The sequence below is a fragment of the Musa acuminata genome, chromosome BXJ2-3, assembly GCF_036884655.1.
Source record: "Musa acuminata AAA Group cultivar baxijiao chromosome BXJ2-3, Cavendish_Baxijiao_AAA, whole genome shotgun sequence".
In the NCBI taxonomy this organism is placed as follows: Eukaryota; Viridiplantae; Streptophyta; class Magnoliopsida; order Zingiberales; family Musaceae; genus Musa; species Musa acuminata.
Genome location: NC_088340.1, coordinates 20,363,434 through 20,380,636, shown reverse-complemented (window position 1 = coordinate 20,380,636; position 17,203 = coordinate 20,363,434).

Genomic DNA, 17,203 nt, shown 5'->3' with positions numbered 1-17,203 from the left:
GCAACCTCCCTGACAGAGAGGTGGCACCGCCTGAGCTCGGTCTTCGAGCTCTGGCAAAGAGGTGCAACCGCCTCAGTCAAGAGGTGGCACCGCCTGGGCTCAGTCTTCGAGCTCTGCCAGGCGGTGCAACCTCTCCAGTCAAGAGGTGTAATCGCCTGATCCCGGAATTCCAGGATTTGATTGTTTTGAGCTCCAAATTTGAATTGGGTTGGGGCCTATAAATACCCCACCCATTCAGCACTGAAAAGATATAGATCCACACCGAATTCTTGATCTTTTTAGTGATTCTAAGAGCTCAAATTTGTGTAAAGTCCAAAAGTTCTCCTCTTTTCTGTTCTTCAAGTCTTGAGTTGTAAAGAGAGGAAAGAAAGGATCTGTAAGGGTTGTCTCCTGAGCCCGTCAAAAGGAGAGAAAGTGTAAAAGGGCAGTTGGCCTTCGCCTATTGAAGGAAGGCCCCTAGTTGACGTCGATGACCTCACCGGTGGAGGAAGCCAAAAGTGGAGTAGGTCAAGACTGACCGAACCACTCTAAATCTCTAGTTTGCGTTTATTTTGAGCACTTTATCATTACTGCAAACCTCCTACATAGCTACTGCTCTCTTCGCTTTTACGAACAAGTTTCTAAGTTCTAATCTTTCCGAATCTGCATTCAGACGTCGAATGGTGTTTTCGTACGATCTTTACATTGCAGCTTACATTTACGTCTTGAATCTGTTTATAACTGCGAACTGTCTTCTACGCTTTTACGAACAAGTTTCTTTGCAGTTTACATTTACATTTTGATTCTATTTATAACTGCAAACTGTCTTCTGTAATTTTACGAATGAGTTTCAACATTTAGACGTAAAACTGCATTTAGACGTAAATCGGCTTTCCTCGCACAATCATCAGATTTCAGTTTACGTTTACGTCTTGATTTCAACTGCATACTGCCTTCTGCGAGTATACAAACGAGTTTCAAAGTTCAGACGTAAATCTGCGTTTAAGACGTAAATCTGTGTTTAGACGTAAATCTGCGTTTAGACGTAAATCTACGTTTAGACGTAAATCTACTTTTTGCATATTACTTTTTGAGCTGTACAATAGCAGCACATTGTCTTTATACTTCTGCTTAAACTGCGCTTAGATGCTAACTGTGTTTAGATGCAAACTGCGCTTAGACGCAATCTGCGCTTATACGCAAACTGCGCTTAGACGCAATCTGAGTTTAGACGCAATCTGCATTTAGACGCAAACTGCGTTTAGACGCTAACTGTGTTTAAACATAAACTGCACTTAATCATAAGTAATCTTAGAATCGGTTTTTGCATCAAAATAGTTTTTATCGAACGAACGCAGCTTTCGTTTTTAATCGCTGAAAGATTTCCACTGCACTAATTCACCCCCCCCCCTCTTAGTGCTCTCGATCCTAACAAGATCTTGCTTACAAGATCAAAATTTGAAAAAGATTTACCAATAACTCTTAGATTATTGACAACATCCGTGCAACGGGTGTACATGTCGCCTATAGTCTCGCTTGGTTGCATTTGAAAAAGCTCAAAATCATGCAATAAAATGTTAACTTTCGAGTCTTTGACTCTACTAGTTCCCTCGTGCGTGATTTCAAGTGTTCGCCAAATATCGAAAGCCGTTTCGCACGTAGAAATCCGATTGAACTCATTTTTGTCCAAAACGCAAAATAAGACATTCATAGCCTTTGCGTTTAAAGAAAAATATTTCTTCTCCAAATCTGACCATTCGTTCATCGGTTTAGAGGGAAGTTGAAAACCATTTTCAACAATATTCCATATATCCAAATTCATAGATATCAAGAAAACTATCATTCGAGTTTTCCAATAAGTATAATCCAATCTGTTAAAGAACGGCGGACGAACAACCGAAAAGCCCTTTTGAAAGTCATGAAGAGCCATTTCTCTCGGGTGTAAATCCGAAATGAGAAATACCGGGCTCTGATACCAATTGCTAGGATCAGAGCGGCACTAAGAGGGGGGGGTGAATTAGTGCAGCGGTAAAGTGTGATAAACATTGACGATTTAAACACTTTCGAAAACTTCGTACGATAAAAGTAATGTTTTCATTTGAAACTGTTTCGATTGCGTTTTAACTTGAAGAGATAAGTAAGACGGAGACAAAGAAGTAGAGCATTAAAGTGCAAATGGTTTACAGTAATGTAAATGACAATAAGTAAATGCAAACCAAAGATCACGCCGATTTTACAGTGGTTCGGTCAAATGACCTACATCCACTTGCGAGCCCCTCTTCGATGAGGCTCCCACCTTTCACTAGCAAATCTCTTGAAATGGAAGGGCAAATACCCCTCTTACAACTTTTTACAAGCGGTTCACTCTCTTACAGATTTTCAGCAAGAAAGAAGGAGGTGAACACTAGTAAATTGAAAACAAGACTAGCAAAGACTTTTCTAAGACCTTTCTCTCAAACATTTGCTGCTCAAAAAGTTGTAATCTCAGCTGAGATTTGAGGGGTATTTATAGGCCTCAAGAGGATTCAAATTTGGGCTCTAAAATTTGAATTCTCTTTGGGTTCCCGATGCTGGCAGTGCCACCGCCTGTCAGTGGTAGTGCCACCGCCTGTCACTGTCAGACATTGACAGTGCTGGGCGGTGCCACCACCCAGCCTAGGCGGTGCCACCGCCTAGGCCAATTCAGCTCACTGGTTGGGCTCCAAACTTGGCCCAAATCAGTCCGAACTCGGGCCCAATTGGCCCCTACTTGGCTTATAGGATTAACACCTAATCCTAACCCTAATTAACGTGCTAACTACGAATTAAAAGATATTTTCTAAGCTATTACAAAGTCCGTAAGTCAAGACTTCTTCCGGCGAGCTTCCGGCAAACTTCCGACGGTCTTCCGATAAACTCTCGGAAACCATTCTGCGGACTCCTGGCAAGCTCCTAGACTTCACGATTTGATCTTGGCGAGTTCCAACGAGCTTCTTCGGTAAGCTCCGATCTTTCTCGGCGAGCTCCATGAACTTCCAACGAACCTTCCGGCAAGCTTCCGAAAAACCCTTCGGCAAGCTCCCTACTCATTCTCGGCTAGTTCCGGCAGCATTCCCGACGAACCTTCGGACTTCCGTCGAACTCTCGAACTCCCAACGAATCCTTCGCGCTTGACTCTAGCACTTTGTTTCGCTTTATGTCTTTATCGTTATCGTAGTTAATCCTGCACACACAAACCAAAACTCAACTCCGATCTAGACAATTATTACAATGCGAATTGACATTCTGTTGCCCGGCACGTCATTGATTGGCGCTTCGTCCGATTCTTTGGTGTATCGTCCTCTCTTGCGGCTTGTTGCCCAATCGGCAGTTGACCTCCGCAACCCTGATATCCTTGGCGCAATTTCGCTCTCCTTGGCCCGATGCTAGACGTCCGAAGCATTCAGCCATCCAATATCCTGACGTGATCTCTTCCGGCGCAATGTCAATTCCTCCTGCGTCAATTGTCTAAACCTGATCGAGTAGACCTGCATCGCTCAAAATGCAGTTTAAATCATAAACACATATCAAGTGGTTTCATCATCAAAATACGAGATTCAACACGTTCTTGGCATCTCGCTGCCCTTCCACAGCCATCCATCAACCCTTCACAATCGCCCAAAGCAATTCCCATAATTGCTTAAAAGATCGTCGCCAAATTCCACCGTCATCTCCACCACCGCAGATCATCCTTTGATCTCCCCGTGAATTACAATAGGTTCTGGTTTCCTACCTTATTGCTGCTGCAATTTAGTTATCCCTATTCGAAAATCCAAAAAAAAAAAAAATCGTTCCTATAGTGCTGCAAATTTTTATCGTAAGTTGCTGAAATTTTTCGACGAGAATTCTGCTATCGCAACTTACACCAATTTTCTTGCTGTTACTGCTGAAATTTTCTTGATTAAATTGGACATCCTTGCTGTTATATAAATTGAGATATTGCTATCAATTCCCTCCTCAAATCTCTAAATTTTTTTTGGAGATTTCGTCGAGAAACCGCTGTTTCTTCGACGATAATTTTGCTCTTACAAGACAACACAATTCTGTAGCAAACTTTCACTGATTTCTATCAAACCTATACATGCCTTTAACCCGTCAACAAAAGAGAGATCTTAACATCACAGATTTGGAGTCATATACTATGGCATCTGAGGAGGCAATCAATGGTAAATTTGAAGCCTTTGAGGCACGAATGGAGGATAAGATTCGGACTCTCCTTACCGAATTCAGTTTGCGCCGACCACTAAGCCCGAAGAAATCACATCAAGGAGAGAGCTCTAACCAATCACATCATGCCCAAAGATATGACTTCCAAGAGAGGGGAGGCTCTATGACCGACCCCAACTATTCGCGCATGAGAGTGGGCTTCCCTAGATGGAAAGAAGGAGACCCAATTGGTTGGATCTCGCGCGCGGAGCGATATTTTCGGTACCATAAAACTGCAGATGCATCCATGGTGGAAATTGCAGCTATACATCTTGAAGGGGATGCCATACAATGGTTTGACTAGTTTGAACACACTTATGGAGTCCTTTCATGGCGATAATTCAAAGAAGGACTACTGATCCGCTTCGGACCAACTTATTACGAGAACATTGACGGACAACTAGCAAAGATCCGACAAACCTCCACCATTAAGGAGTACCAGACCAGGTTTGAAAGGTTATCTAATCAAACTCATGATTGGTCTGAAAAATAGTTTTTGGGGACCTTTATTGAGGGCTTAAAGCCGGAGATCCGGGGAGAAGTTAAGGCGCGACAACCATACACGCTTATGGCAGCCATCTCTTTCGCACGACTTCAAGAGGAGCGATTGAACCATGAAGCCCGGAGGACTAGGATCACTCTACGACCTACAATACTAAAGCCCTCAGCCCCCCCTACTATCAACCGAGTCCCTGCACCGAAAAGGTTAACAAGAGAAGAACTTCGGGAGCGATCTACGAAGGGGTTATGTTGGCATTGCGACGAGCCATGGAGCCGTGAGCATCGTTGTAAAAAAGGTAGACTTTTTATGATTGAACCAGTAGAAGAAGAGGTCATTGAACATCTAGAAGAGAGCCTTGAACATGAAGAAGAAGATATGGAAGAAGAGCCACAGCCGACCGACATTACGGTACACGCACTAGCTGGCTACTCAAATCCGCAAACGATGAAAGTTGGAGGCCTTCTCAAACAACAGCCGATCACTGTTCTCATCGAGACGGGTAGCACTAATAACTTCCTAAATAGTAAGGTTGCTGCTCGGATGACACTGCATATTGAAGGTTGCAGTAAGTTCAATGTAAAGGTTGCCGACGATAGAATCCTAAAGTGCGACCAAAGATGCCCGCAGGTAAAACTATTACTACAAGACCAAGAAATTATCACCGATTTCTTCCTCCTACCAATCGATGACTATGAGGCAGTGCTTGGTATAGAATGGCTAACTACACTAGGTGATGTCTCTTGGAATATTTCTAAATTAATTATGAAATTCTACTGTAAGGACAAACAGATCATCCTACGTGGGAAGCGCGGAAGCAACGTTACCACTCCAACGAATGGAGAAAGTTTTGCACAAGGTAAATGGTGGCTTTTTGATGCATCTCCAGCCACAGCAAGAAGAGAAGAAAATAGAAATTGAAGATCAAAATCTTACCCAATCGCTTACTGAATTTGCCGACATATTTGCTAAACCGCGCGGTCTTCCTCCTTCTCGGCAACATGACCATCGAATTCCAATCCTTCCGGGCAAGCCACCAGCGAACACTTGACCGTACTGATATCCTCACCTCCAGAAAGATAAAATTGAAAAGATCGTAAAGGAGATGCTTGAAACAGGGGTGATTCGGCCAAGTTGCGGCCCCTATTCCTCACCGGTGCTACTTGTACGCAAGAAGGACGGAACTTGCCGGATGTGCATCGACTACCGAGCTTTAAACGACATCACCATCAAGGACAAGTACCCAATACCAGTGGTGGATGAACTTCTTGATGAATTAAAAGGAGCTCGAGTCTTCACGAAGTTGGACCTCCGATCCGGTTACCACCAAATTCGGGTATGTGACGATGGCATTCCAAAAACTGCATTTCGCACACATAATGGCCATTATGAATTCTTGGTAATGCCTTTTGGACTCACTAATTCTCCTTCAACCTTTCAAAGTCTCATGAACGATATTTTTCGAAGCTTTCTTCGTAAATTTGTGCTGCTATTTTTCGATGATATTCTCGTTTACAGCCCTTCTCTTGAGACTCACTTTCAGCATTTACGGATTGTTTTGACGATCCTTTGGGAGAATACTCTTTTTGTTAAGAAACCAAAGTGCAGCTTTCTCCAGCATATAGTAGAGTACCTTGGGCATATAATATCTGAAGAAGGTGTGGTGGTAGTGTAACATCCATCATTTCTGAATCTTCGTATAAGTTTCTAATTGTAATGTAAGTATCTATTTTAAGTTTGATAAAATTTCAAAGTATGAATCTGAGGACTTATTCAAAAGAGTTGGAGGATTTGTTAAAGAAAAATCTGAGGACCTATATGTAAACCCTGAGGTCCTAATCGAAAATACAATAAATTCAAGGACTAAATCGCAAAATGCACAAAATGACAAATTCACAAAATGACAAATTCCACCATTTAAGCCTCTCTGCCTTCGTTCTTAAGGAAGTAGAGAAGGCAGCTGCGTGGATGATCAGGGAAAGAAGGAAAGAAGAAGAAAAAGGAGAAGAAGAAGAAGAGAAAAAAATTGGGGCTTTAAGGGTTCTTGCCCAAATCTTTTCACTTAGGGTCAAAATTCTCAAAGGCAAGTGTTCTAACCCCATCCTACAGAAAATTAGTCTCTGCTTTTATGTTGATTCAAAATAAACTGAAGGATTTCTATTTAGAAACTGATATGTCTCTCCTTGGACATAGAACCATGGATTCTGAAATTTCTTTCGGTAAACTGACTCCTATATACAGTTCCGACTATAATTTTTAGTACGAAATGCAGAATTGAGCAGGACCAAGTTTGTTTGAAATTAGACTCTTATATATTTCTTTTGACACAAATTTGGAAGATTTTGAACACCGAATACTTACCCAAACGTCTGTTTCAAATGAGCCTATGGATGATACAAAACAGGGATTAAGATTTCTGACCTTTCGATACTAAAATGCCTATAGCTCCCTGTTGGAAATTCTGATTTGTACCAAACTGATTTTATTTGAAACTAGACTTGAAAATATTTCTTTGAATATATAGTTTGAAAATTTTGGAATTCAAATTCCTACCCTATTATCTATTGAATCCGACCCTATGTATTCTGCAAAATAGTGATTGTGTCCTTGACCTTGCGTTACCAAATCAAAGGTAACTCCTTGTTGGAAACCATGATTCGTACGAAACCTGTTTCGACAGAAAACAGATTGATATATCTTTCGATAGTAGTTTTCTTATGGGTATTGGAGCATAATTGATATTCTGAAGTATTTGTTCTATGTGCCACTTGAATTCTGTCAAAAATCAAGCTTTGGTCGATTTCGCGTATTCCGTTCCATGCCTTTGGATATTGAATTCATTTAACCTTCTTATTTGAATTAAGCTAAATATGGTTGCTTGGAATCCCTGTATACCCTTGTTTTCATTTCATTCCAAATCTGAATACATTTGTGAGAGATTTGTTCCTTGCATCGTATTGTCTCAAAAAGGCACATGTACGTTTTGTTGTTCCGCGTGTGCTTCCGATATATGCTACTTATTGTTCAAAACTGCCCTCTTGTACTTTGGTGTTGTGGGATTGTCTGGACCTTTGCCAGAAATGGTAAAGGGTGTTATTCTGGACCTTTGCCAGAAATGGTAAAGGGTATGTGCTTAGAGCCTGCGATGCTCTACCGGCCCCCTCTGGCTTCACCTAGACGTGGGTGGATGGAGCTCCCAGACGTGGGAGACTTTTGTCAGGTGGTCATTCAGAAATGGATGAATCACATTCTGACTGAGATCCCACTACACCTTCTGTATGTTTGATATGATATCCAAAGCTTTGGTTATGTGTTTTTGTACATGCTTTGGATAAGAATGATATGAATGCAACGTCAAAGACGACGTTTGAGTTTCTGTTTGGTATGTGATATTGATAAGCTCCGAAATGTTTCATTTGTTATTGTTATGCTCCAAAACGTTTCATTCGTTTCTGATATGCTCCAATTACTCTATGCTCCATCTGTTATGAACCAAATATGTATGATTGAAAGGACAATTGTGATTCTGCACCTAATGATATTATGTCTACGAATTCGTACATTCTGCCTTGTATTCTGAAACTTTATCTCTTTGGAAATTGTCCTATTTCGATATGGATATGTTAGTCACTTGCTGAGCTCTTTATGCTCACCCCGTTTGTTGATAAATTTTTCAGGATAGCGTACCGCTTGCTTAAATGTTAAGATTGGGCTGAGGCAGTGGAAAGATAGAAGATTTTGGGCAGATCTTTATTAGCATATATGTATTTGTTGTATAAGCCACTCTGTATCTAATGAAATGTTGACGATGAATCTAAACCCATGGATTTTGTGTAAGTTAAAGGACCCTTCAGGTTTAGGATTTTGGAATGTTAAGTTAAATTCATGTAATGATATGAACTTATGGTAAACGTTGGTTTGGTGACTGCATAGACTTCCCCACTTGTGAAATTATGTTGTGGTTATTATTTTGATGAGTTGAGTTCAGATTGTATGAATTATCGAGTGATTGTGTGGTATGTTTATGAACTGCACAGGGTTTATAAATTTGTAGACTATAGAGGTGAAATTTTGATCTGAATGTTTTCTTAGTGATCTCAAATGTGTGTTTGGATCCTAGATTAGTTGTGATGAAAATTTTAATATTGTCGTTATTTTGAGGGGCGTGACAAGTAGACCCAACAAAAATTGAGGCAATGCAAGGTTGGCTGAAACCTACAATCATGAAATTACTGCGGGGGTTCCTTGGACTAATGGGCTACTACCAAAAATTTGTTAAGGACTATGGGAAGATCAGTGCACCACTCACTTCTTTACTGAAAAAAGATGTTTTCCAATGGTCGGACAAAGCCTTTGCTACCTTCGACAAACTTAAAGCAGCCATGACAACAACGCCGGTGCTTGCGCTACCAGATTTCAATATACCCTTCATCATTGAGGCCGATACATCTGGAGTCGGAATTGGAGCCGTTCTCATGCAAAATGGTCGACCACTCGCATACACTAGCAAGGCATTATCTCCCTCCCTGTTAGGATCGGAGTGGCACTAAGAGGGGGGGGGGGGTGAATTAGTGTAGCGGTAAAGTGTGATAAACTTTTTACGATTTAAACACTTTCGAAAACTTCGTACAATAAAAGTAACGTTTTCATTTGAAACTGTTTCGATTGCATTTTAACTTGAAGAGATAAGTAAGACGGAGACAAAGAAGTAGAGCATTAAAGTGCAAATGGTTTGCAGTAATGTAATTGACAATAAGTAAATGCAAACTAGAAATCACGCCGATTTTACAGTTGTTCGGTCAAATGACCTACATCCACTTGCGAGTCCCCTCTTCGATGAGGCTCCCACCTTCCACTAGCAAATCTCTTGAAATGGAAGGGCAAATACCCCTCTTACAACTTTTTACAAGCGGTTCACTCTCTTACATATTTTTAGCAAGAAAGAAGGAGGTGAACACTAGCAAATTGAAAACAAGACTAGCAAAGACTTTTCTAAGACCTTTCTCTCAAACAATTGCTTCTCAAAAAGTTGTATTCTCAGCTGAGACTTGAGGGGTATTTATAGGCCTCAAGAGGATTCAAATTTGGGCTCCAAAAATTTGAATTCTCTTATGTTCCCGATGCTGGTGGTGCCACCGCTTGTCAGTGACCGTGCCACCGCCTGTCACTGTCAGACATTGACAGTGCTGGGCGGTGCCACCGTCCAGTCAAGTGGTGCCACCGCCCAGCTCTCGGGTGCTGGGCGGTGCCACCGCCTAGGCCAATTCAGCTCACTGGTTGGGCTCCAAACTTGGCCCAAACCAGTCCGAACTCGAGGATATTAGGGAAGAATGGAAGAAGGATCCAGAGATCAGCAATATCATAAAAATATTGGAGGAGGATCCAAGTGCAATAGCCCACTACACTTGGGATTCGAGGGATCTACGCTACAAAGGTCGCTGTTAGGACTCTAGCTTGGAGAGTCCTAATTGAGAGGGACATTCTATTAGGACTCTAGCTAGGAGAGTCCTAATTGAGAGGGGCATTCATGTAGGAGGTTTTTTCTTAGAGAAGAATTAGGAGTTGTAAGGGAATAGGAGTCTTGAATAGGAGTCCTATTAGGAGTTGGTTAGAAGTAAGAGTCTTAAGTAGGAGTCCTATTAGGAGTTAGGGTTTAGAAACCCTATAAATTGCCATGTATTCCTTCTCTTTTCTTAAGCAATAGATGAATCTTTTCTGCAGCCTTTGAGCAGCACCTTGGAGGGAGGAACCCCTATAGAGTTCCAAGGAGGACGATCCCCTAAAGAGATCAACCCCAAGTTTAGAATTTGTAAGGGTTCTAACACCTGATATTAGAGCAGCATTCTTGGCATCTCGCTGCCCTTCCACTGCCATCCATCAGCCCTCCACAACCGCCCAAAGCAATTCCCACAATTGCTTAAAAGATCATCGCCGAATTCCGCCATCATCTCCACCACCGCAGATCATCCTTTGATCTCCCCGTGAATTGCAATAGGTTCTGGTTTCCTATCTTACTGCTGCTGCAATTTAGTTATCCTTATTCGAAAATTCAAAAAAAAAAAATTGTTCCTAGATTGCTGCATAAACCTTTCGTCACAAAGTTTTCATCTCTACGACGAAAGATACATTGCAGAATTCCAGCCGCATAGTACCATCTGTTTGATCTTGCTACTATGCTTTTTCTATCCAAATTTCTATGAAATTTTTATGACATCTTTGAAACTTCCTAACAGTAGATTTTCCTTTGGTTTCATCAAAAAATTCTCAATATAAACCACTGATCTTAACGTCCAATCTGCTATACCTAAAAATTAGTGCTGCAGAAAATTTCAGTCGCATATTGTTGCCTTAACCCATCTATTTGCAATATTTTTTGAATGAAATTTCTTATACACTTCATAGATCATCTTAGCTTCCATCTAAGATTGATCTATTAAGAAATTCATCTCTAAAAACGATTTTATGTTGCTGCAAATATTTGTCGTAACCCGCTGAAATTTTTCGACGAGAATTCTGCAATCGCAACTTGCACCAATTTCCTTGCTGTTATACTGCCAAAATTTTCTTGATTAAATTAGATATCCTTGCTGTCATATAAACTGTGATTTTGTTATCAATTCCCTCCTCAATTCTCTCAAGTTTTTGATGGAAATTACGTCGAGAAACCGTTGTTTCTTTGACGACAATTCTACTCTTACAAGAGAACACATACTTGCTGCAACTTCCACTGATTTCTATCAAATCTTTGCTACCATCTACCACAGATCCAAAAAATTCATCCATAGCCCTAAAACTCCACTAAATCACACCCTCAAACTGTGCCCAAAACAGTCACAAAACAAGCCTAAATCGTAGCCTACATCCATCGATCCACCAATCCTTTCGACCATCACTCCTCAACTATACATGCCTTTAACCTGACAACAAAAGAGAGATATTAACATCATATATTTGGAGGCATATACTATGGTATCTAAGGAGGCAATCAATGCTAAATTCGAAGCCTTGGAGGCGCGAATGGAGGATAAGATTCGGACGCTCTTTACCGAACTTAGATTGAGCCGACCACTAAGCCCAAAAAAATCATATCACGGAGAGAGCTTTGCCCAATCACACTAGGCTTGAAGAGATGAGCTCCAAGGGAGGGGAGGCTCTATGACTAAACTCAACTATCCATGCATGAGAGTAGACTTCCCTAGATGGGAAGAAGGAGACCCGATTGGTTGGATCTCGTGCGCAGAGCGATATTTTCAGTACCACAAAACCGCGGATGCATCTATGGTGAAAGTTACAGCTATACATCTTGAAGGGGATGCTATACAATAGTTTGACTAGTTTGAACATACTTATGAAGTCCTTTCATGGCAACAATTCAAAGAAGGACTGCCGATCTGCTTCAGACCAACCGATTACGAGAATATTGATGGACAACTAGCAAAGATCCGACAAACTTCCACCATTCAGGAGTACCAAACCAGGTTTGAAAGGTTATCTAATCAAACTCATGATTGGTCTCAAAAACAGCTATTGAGGACCTTCATTGAGGGCTTGAAGCCGGAGATCCGAGGAGAAGTTAAAGCGTGACAATCGTATACCCTTATGGCAGCCATCTCTTTCGCACGACATCAAGAGGAGCAATTGAACTATGAAGCTCAGAGGACTAGGGTCGCTCCTCAACTAGTAATATTGAAGCCCTCAGCCCCCCCTACTATTGACCAAGTCCCTACACCAAAAAAGTTAACAAGAGAAGAGCTTCGGGAGCGATATGCGAAGGGGTTATGTTGGCATTGTGACGAGCCGTGGAGCCGTGAGCATCGCTATAGTAAAGGAGGACTTCTTATGATTGAACCGATAGAAGAAGAGGTCATTGAATATTCAGAAGAGAGCCTTGAACATGAAGAAAAAGATGCAGAAGAAGAGCCACAACCGACCGAAGTTACGGTACATACACTAGCTGGCTACTCAAACCCACAAACGATGAAAGTTGGAGGCCTTCTCAAACAACAACCGATCACTGTTCTCATCGACACGGGCAGCACTAATAACTTCCTAAACAGTAAGGTTGCTGTCCATATAAACTTACCTATTGAGAATTGCAGCAGGTTTGTCGTTAATGTCGCCAACGGACGGATTTTGAAGTGTGATCATAGGTGCCCGCAGGTGAAACTGTTGCTACAGGACCAAGAGATAATTGGAGATTTCTTCCTCATCCCTCTTGATGATCATGAGGCCATACTCAGAATTAAATGGTTGATGATATTATGTGATATTTCTTGGAATTTTATGCAACTATTTATAAAATTTTACAGTAAGGAGAAACAGGTGATACTGCATGGGAAACGTGAGGGCGACGTAACGATGATTTGCACACAACAGATGGAGAAAGTTTTGCATAAAGCATGCAGGGGCATTTTGGTATAACTTGAGCAGCAAATTAAAGGAAAGCCAATAGAATTTGAAGTTCCAAACCTATTTCCTTTGCTTGCTGAATTTTCAGATATATTTGACGAGCCGCACAACCTACCTCTTACTCGTCGGCCTGATCATTGTATAATGATTTTTTCAGTCAAATCTCCAGTAAATACTCAGCCATATCAGTATCCACATCTCCAGAATGATGAAATAGAAAGAATTTTAAAAGAGATGCTTGAAACAGGAGTTATTCGGTCAAGTTGCAACCTCTACTTTTCACTAGTGCTACTTGTACACAAGAAGGACGGAACATGGCGAATATGCGTTGATTACCGAGCTCTCAATGGCATAACCATCAAGAACAAATACCTTATTCCAATAGCAGATGAATTGCTAGATAAAAGGGAGTACAAATCTTCATAAAGCTGGACCTTTGATCCGGGTATTATCAAATACGAGTGTATGAAGAAGTCATATCGAAAACTGCCTTTCGAACACACAACGACCACTATGAATTTTTACTTTCATCAACAAAAGGTGAAATATCTTGGGCATATCATATCAGAGGAAGGTGTGATGGTGGACCCCTTCAAAATTGAAGCAATGCAAAACTGGCCTACCCTGAGGAACATAAAATTGCTACATGGCTTTTTGGGTTTTACAGGCTACTACCATAAGTTTGTGAAAAACTATGGAAAGATCAGTGCACCACTTACTTCCTTACTGGAAAAAGATGTTTTCCAAAGGTCGGACAGAGCCTCCACTGCCTTCAACAAACTTAAGGCAGCCATAACGACGACACCGGTGCTAGCGCTACCAGATTTCAACCGACCCTTTATCATTAAGGCCGATGAATCTGGAGACAGAATGGGAGACGTTCTCATGCAAGATGGTCGACCACTCACATACATTAGCAAGACATTATCTCCCCCCTATCAAAACATGTTAACATATGATAAGGAGATGCTCGTCATTATGCACCCAACAACGAGGTGGAGATCGTACTTGATCAGGCGATACTTTCAAATCAAGACCGACCATAGAAGCCTAAAATATCTCTTTGAGCAGAAGATATCTTCCCCCGAGTAGCAAAAATGGGTAACAAAACTTCTTGGATTTGATTATGAAATAACTTACAAAAGGTGGAAAGAGAATGTTGTTGCAGATGCGATTTCGCAGCTACCTAAGCAAGCTGAATTTTCGATCATTTTACTTCCAACCAGCGACTTCCTTGAGGATATTAAGATGGAATAGCAGGAAGATTCGGAGACCAGTAAGATATAAAAATAATTAGAGGAAGCACCAAGCTCCGTGGCTCATTACAATCGGGACTCAAAATAATTATGCTATAAGGGATGTATTGTGCTTGTGACAAATTCTACTTGCATCTTTAAGAGTAGATTTTGGACAAAGTTATTCCATATGCAGAGTACTAAATTGAAAAGAAGTACAACATATCACCCACAAACCAAGAGCCAGATAGAAGTTTTAAATAGGTGCTTGGAGACAGCCCAAAGCCACCCACCAAATATGACTACCCAAAGAGAACTCCAGACCCAGCCAAGTGCCATTATTGATCGACGGATCGTGACTCGACGACGATGACCCACTAATGAAGTGCTAATATAGTGGGTGTACCTACCAATAGAAGATGCCACTTGGGAGAACTATGACGACTTGAAGATCAAATTCCCAGAATTCCCGAATCATCAGCCTCGAGGACAAGGCTGATTTGAAGAGGGCGGTGGGTCTGTTAGGACTCTAGCTTGGAGAGTCCTAATTGAGAGGGACATTCTGTTAGGACTCAAGCTAGGAGAGTCCTAATTGAGAGGGGCATTCATGTAGGAGGTTTTTTCTAAGAGAAGAATTAGGAGTTGTAAGGGAATAAGAGTCTTAAGTAGGAGTCCTATTAGGAGTTGGTTAGAAGTAAGAGTATTAAGTAGGAGTCATATTAGGAGTTAGGGTTTAGAAGCCCTATAAATAGCCATGTATTCCTTCTCTTTTCTTAAGCAATAGATGAATATTTTCTGCAGCCTTTGAGCAGCAACTTGGAGGGAGGAACCCCTATAGAGTTCCAAGGAGGCCGATCCCCTAAAGAGATCAACCCCAAGTTTAGAATTTGTAAGGGTTCTAACAGTCGCATTGTGCTTATACCTGACTCCCCTTGCATCATAATTATCTTGCATGAAATGCACTCCATACCTGTAGCAGGGCACTCTAGATTCCTAAGAACCTACAAAAGAGTGAAGCAAAATTTTTATTGGAGAGGGATGAAAAAAATTATTGTTGAATATGTGGCACAATATGATGTATTTCAACAGCACAAGGGTGAAACTATGGCAAATCCAGGGAAGCTACAACCACTACCCATACCAGACTCAGTGTGGACTGACATCTCCATGGACTTCATTGAAGGGCTGCCATCTTCCAAAGGTAAAAGCACGATTCTCGTGGTGGTTGATCGACTTACGAAATATGCTCATTTTTGTGCTGTGAGAAATCCCTACACTGCTGCTAGTATTGCCCAGATTTTTATAGAAAATATTGTTAAACTACATGGGATGCCAAGGTCCATCATAAGTGATCGTGACAGGATCTTCACTAGTAAATTTTGGACCGAGTTATTTCAATTACAAGGCACCAAACTCAAGATGAGCACAGCGTATCATCCACAAACTGACGGCCAAACAAAGGTGGTAAATAGGTGCTTAGAGACGTACCTCCGGTGTTTCGCTAGCGACCGACCAAAAGAGTGGGTGAAATGACTTCCCTGGGCCGAATGGTGGTATAATACTACATATCATTCATCAACAAAATGTGCCCCTTATGAAGCATTGTATGGTCGACCAGCCCCTGTGATTCCAAAGTATGTAATTGGCTCGGCCAAGGTAGATCAGGTTGACCAAGAATTGATTGATAGGGACAAACTCTTACAACTGTTAAAAGATAATCTTTCTACCGCTTAAGCCAGAATGAAGTAGCAAGCCGACACACGACGAAGTGAAAGAGAATTTTCAGTAGGAGATTAGGTTTATCTTCGCCTACAACCATACAAGCAACTCTCTATCAAAACTCGAGCCTCCATGAAGCTATCCCCACGGTTTTATGGGCCCTGTCAGATCACAGAGCGTATTGGAGCCGTGGCGTACAGACTTAAATTACCTGAGGATGCCAAAATTCACCCTGTCTTCCATGTATCATGCCTAAAGCCCAAGTTGGGAGAACACAAGTCACCCTAGATCCAACTACCCAACACAACTGAGGATGGAGTTATTCAAGCCCAACCACAAGCCATCCTCGATCGCAGGATCGTGATGCATCGCCGACATCCCTTTATTGAAGTACTAGTGCATTGGAATAATCTACCACTTGAAGATGCCACATGGGAACCATATGAGGAGCTGAAGACTCGGTTCCCTGAGTTCATGGAATCTCAGCCTTGAGGATAAGCTTATTTGAAGAGGGCGGGTCTGTTAGGACTCTAGCTAGGAGAGTCCTAATTGAGAGGGACATTCTGTTAGGACTCTGTTAGGACTCTAGCTAGGAGAGTCCTAATTGAGAGGGACATTCATGTAGGAGGTTTTTTCTTAGAGAAGAATTAGGAGTTGTAAGGGAATAGGAGTCTTGAGTAGGGGTCCTATTAGGAATTAGGGTTTAGAAGCCCTATAAATAGCCATGTATTCCTTCCCTTTTCATAAGCAATAGATGAATCATTTATGCAGCCTTTGAGCAGCAACTTGGAGGGACGAACCCCTATAGAGTTCCAAGGAGGCCGATCCCCTAAAGAGATCAACCCCAAGTTTAGAATCTGCAAGGGTTCTATCAAATAGCCCACTACACTTGGGATTCGAGGGATCTACGCTACAAATGTCGCATGGTGCTTATACCTGACTCCCCTTGCATCGCAATCATTTTGCATGAAATGCACTCCATACCTTCAGCAGGGCACTCTGGATTCCTAAGAACCTACAAAAGAGTGAAGAAAAATTTTTATTGGAGAGGGCTGAAAAAAATTATTGTTGAATATGTGGCACAATGTGATGTATGTCAACAGCACAAGGGTGAAACTATGGCAAATCCAGGGAAGCT